General features: G+C 42.1%; 1 protein-coding gene across 5 annotated transcripts in view; it reads right to left on the bottom strand.

Moving 5' to 3' along the window:
• Window positions 1-4,595, bottom strand: part of Commd1 (copper metabolism domain containing 1) — a 99,833-nt gene that overhangs the window by 84,736 nt on the left and 10,502 nt on the right. Inside the window, exon 1 of one of the 5 annotated variants that reach the window (XM_031391185.1) lies at window positions 4,282-4,304. The exons of the other annotated variants lie outside the window; for them this stretch is intronic. The gene's annotated coding sequence lies outside the window, so the exon portion shown is untranslated. Of the gene's footprint in view, window positions 1-4,281; window positions 4,305-4,595 lie in introns of those variants that run through there. 5 annotated transcript variants of the gene reach the window in all.

The following is a 4,595-nucleotide window of genomic DNA, read 5'->3' as shown; positions in this document are numbered from 1 at the left end:
AACAAAAATAAGGGGCTGAAGAGATGGCTCAGCAGTTAAGAGCACTGACTGCTCTTCCAGAGGACCTGAGTTCACTTCCCAGCAACCACATGGTGGCTCACAACCATCTGTAATGGAATCAGATATCCTCTTCTAGTGTGTCTAAAGATAGTAACATCAACAGTGTACTCACACATATAAAATAAATAAATCTTAAAACAAAACAAAACAAACAAACAAAAAGTAAGCCAAGCAGTGGTGGCACACATCCTTAACCCCAGCACTTGGGAAGCAGAGGTAGACATATCTCTGAATTGGAGGCTAGCCTAGTCTACAGAGCAAGTTCCAGGACAACCAGAACTACACACAGAAAACTTGTCTTAAAAAACAAAAAATTAAATAAACAATAAAGATTAAGATGGAGGGATGGGGCCAGCAAGGTGGCTCAGTGGGTAAAGGCACTTGCCACCTAGTTATGACAACCAGGGGCCCATACAGTAGAAGACAATGTCTGTAAGTTGTCTTCTACCATATGCATGTATGCATACACACACACACACACACACACACACACACACACATACACACACACTCTAAGTATATTTTTTAAAAATGAGAAATGGAGGTTGTAAAAATAATTTTTATTCACCTGATATCATTGTCTCAAGGGCTTACTGCTGAAAAATCTTATCCTTTTTAGTTCTTTTTGAACTGGCTGGCTGGTTCAACTCTGCTATTCTAGCTAAAACTCCTCTCCAAGCTGACTGACTCAATCTGACTTCTCTCAGTTTCTCACTGAATTGCTCTGTCATCAAACTAACTATGGCAATTTATTCTAATCTTCTAGCTCCTTATTATTGTCTGGCTTCTGCTGCCTCTGCTGACCTACACTGAACTGCATGAACTCAGGAACAAACTGAAGTCTACTGCACTGCACTCACTGCATTGACTCCCAACTGACTCCCTCTCCCTGCACTGCTCTTAAATAGCTTCTCTTTACTGTGTGTTCTCATAAGAGTTGGGAGTATCCTATCTCTGACTCATTCTGTCAAATCTTTCTCTGATTCATCACTTTGCCCCTCAACTAGACATCACTTTCAAACATAGCTGCTTCCTTCTATACAATAATCTTATGTACATTGTTTGGGATTAAAGGTGTGGAGCACATCTGCATCCTAGCCAGAGCACATAGACCTAGGTCTTTGGATGTTACCCTTGCCAGAGCAGCCATGTTGCTGGATTAAAATTCTTCTACAGGAGGCAAAGAAAGTTATAAAAAAGCTAATTTATATTTCTGCTTTCGTATTTTTATGTGCTTATTCATATTCACTGTCAGGATGCTCCCATATCTAGCACTCCTTGAATATCCAGGCTCAAGGGGCAAGGAAAGAGGCTGTCTCACTGATGTTCACAAAGCCCATAGAGGTATACAATGATGCTGATTTGAATACATGGCTATATTTCAAATAAACTAATAATAATTTGTTTTTAAAAATGCAAAATATGAGCCAGGCAATGGTGGCGCACACCTTTAATCCCAGCACTTGGGAGGCAGTGGCAGGCAGATTTCTGAGTTCGAGGCCAGCCTGGTCTACAGAGTGAGTTCCAGGACAGTCAAGGCTATACAGAGAAACCCTGTCTTGAAACCCCCCCCCAAAAAAAATGCAAAATATGATCTGGATGAAGAAAGGTAAATTTAAAGACTTTATACATGGTAGGTTCTCTGTTAAGAAATAGTTGTAGGAGTAGAGAAGATGGTTCAGTTTGTAAGAGCATAGCCACTCTTACAGAAGAACCAAGTTCAGTTCCCAGCACCCACATGATGCCTCACAACCATCTAGATCCAAGGGAACTGAAGCTCTCTGTGAATGCCAGGCATGAATACAGTGCACAGACATACATGCAGGCAAAATACTCATACACATAAATTAGTAAAAATGACTTTTAAAGCAAGGCCATGGTGGCACACACCTTTGAACACAGCACTTGGGAGGCAGAGGCAGGCGGATCACTGTGAGTCCCAGGTCAGCCAGGGCTACACATAAACCCTGCCTCAAAAAAAGCAGAGAGAGAGAAAGAGAGAGAGAGAGAGAAAGAGAGAGAGAGAGAAAGAGAGAGAGGGAGGGAGGGGAAGAGGTAAGTAGGTAGGCAGGCAGGCAGGCAGGCAAATAAAGCAAGCCCAGGCTGTAGTCAAGGATGCCTATGATCTCCAATCCTCCTGCTTCTTCTTCCCCAGTTCTGGGACTACAGACATGTATAAGCACTGTGCCTAGCTATACAAAATTCTATGTAATTTTTGTTTGTTTATTTGTTTTTGTTTTTGTTTTTTTTTCGAGAAAGGGTTTCTCTGTGTAGCCCTGGCTGTCCTAGAACTCACTCTGTAGACCAGGCTGGCCTCAAACTCAGAAATCCTCCTGCCTCTGCCTCCCAAGTGCTGGGATTAAAGGCGTGCACCACCACCATCTGACTCCCATTCTTTTTTATTATAATAATAAAAACCCTACTATATGAATTTATCCATCTGTATGTGGCATGTGTTTGCCACCCATGCACTCGTGAGGCTTGTGCCGCCACTGCCCAGCCTGCAAAAACAGCTCTTAACCACTAAGACATCTTGCCAGTCCCATTGAAAAAAATATTTATTAAAAATAATTTTAATTTCAAAATGCCAAGCCAAATGTTTAGATTCTTTATACACAGAATTATTACTGTTGCAGGGCAGTAAGAAAAGAAAAGAAAAAAATTATTACTGTTGAATAGCCAGCAAAAGCATTTTCTGTCTCGAATATTCCAGAAAAAGAAAACATTTAAACATCTTTATGCAGTCCTGCAGCTATTAGCAAACCAATATTCTACTGCCGCCTACAGTAGAAAAATAAAATTACAGCTAAAACCTAAAAGAATGCCCTCTTCTATTTATGAGCCCATATTTTAGCTCAGGACTTGTGTCAAGAGAATCGTGCAATATAATTGCTCCAAGTTCACGCCTACCTGGGCTACCCAGTGAGTCTCAGGCCAGCCTATATTAAAGACTGAGATTGTATCCCAAGTAATTAACTCACAGTTTTGTTTTCTTTTTAGAGACAGGGTTTCTCTGTGTATCCTGGCTGTTCGTGAACTCACTCTGTAGACCACACTGGCCTCAAACTCAGACATCTGCCTACCTCTATCTCCTGGGTGCTGGGATTTGTTTTATTTTCTTTGGGGGGGAGCACTTTTAAATCCATTTTTACTAATGTTTAATTATATTACCCAAACCATATAGTAACAGTAAAATCTTTCTACTGTAACAGGGCCTCCACACAACTGACTCCATGATTGAAGTGCCATTCAGGCTGTAAAACTCAGCACATAGACAGTACCACCTACCAAAAATTAAAGACTTAATCAGTCAAGCCCATACATAAGCTATGGGAACGTCTCTAAATGACCTAACCTTGCTTCTAGCTGCTTCTGCTTCTGGTTAGATGCTCTTGTTAACTGAAATATGTCAACCCAGGATACCGTTTTTGTGCTTAAAAGGTCACCCTGAGAAAGGCTCAGTGCTACAATACAGTCCCAAATTGTACATTGTAGTAACAGCAACCTAATAAAGATTTTCTAGCTTGGTGGCAGCGGTGTAGGCCTTTAATCCGGGCACTCAGGAAGCAGTGTAATGAGGTTTTTTCGGTTGTTTTTTTTTTTTTTTTGAAACAGGGTTTCTCTGTGTAGCCCTGGCTGTCCTGGAACTCACTATGTAGACTAGGCTGGCCTCGAACTCAGAAATCCGCCTGCCTCTGCCTCCCAAGAGTATAGTATTTTTTTTTTAAAAGTCTTTAGCATGTAAAAATAGCTTAGTCGGGACCTCCAGCACATCCAATACTGCCTGATAACCAAAACCCAGCAACTTCACCCACCTAAGAGAACCTGACACAGGTACAAACCCCATGACGCCTACTACTCTACACATCTGGAGTGATACCTCCTAGATGAGCCCTGTGGCTGGAAGTCTCCCCAGGATCCTGACCCCCAAATCAAGAGACTTCTGTTAAACTGGACCTGACCTCCAGCTAAGATACAACACACAGATGAGCACCCTGGGGATAAAGACTTAGGACCATAGTTAGAAATTTAAAGTGTGTACCTTGTGGGATGACCCTCAGCATAAAACATAACTTTTGCTATACTAACAACAGGTATCTACCTTCTTTCTTGTGACACAGAGGCAGGCAGATCTTCTTAGTTAGGGTTTTATTGCTGTGAGCAGACAACATAACCAAGGCAAGTCTTATAAAGGACAACATTTAATTGGGGCTGGCTTACAGGTTCAGAGGTTCAGTCCAGTATCGTCAAGGCAGGAGCACGGCAGCATCCAGACAGGCATGGTGCAGGAGCTGAGAGTTCTACATCTTCATCTGAAGGCAGCTAGGATGAGGGTCTTAAAGCCCACACCCAGTGACACACTCCAAAAAAGCCACAGCTTCTAATAGTGCCACTCCCTGGCCACCATAAGCTTGTGCAAATATGAGTCTATGGGAGCCATACCTAAACATAGCATAATGCAAGGCCAGTCTAGTCTACAGAGCAAGTTCAGGACAGCCATGGCTACACAGTAAAACCCCTGTCTCGTTAAAAAA

This window comes from Mastomys coucha, unplaced genomic scaffold, assembly GCF_008632895.1.
Source record: "Mastomys coucha isolate ucsf_1 unplaced genomic scaffold, UCSF_Mcou_1 pScaffold22, whole genome shotgun sequence".
Lineage (NCBI taxonomy): Eukaryota > Metazoa > Chordata > Mammalia > Rodentia > Muridae > Mastomys > Mastomys coucha.
Note: the sequence above shows the minus strand (reverse complement) of the source record. Positions and strands in the feature narration are given on the sequence as shown.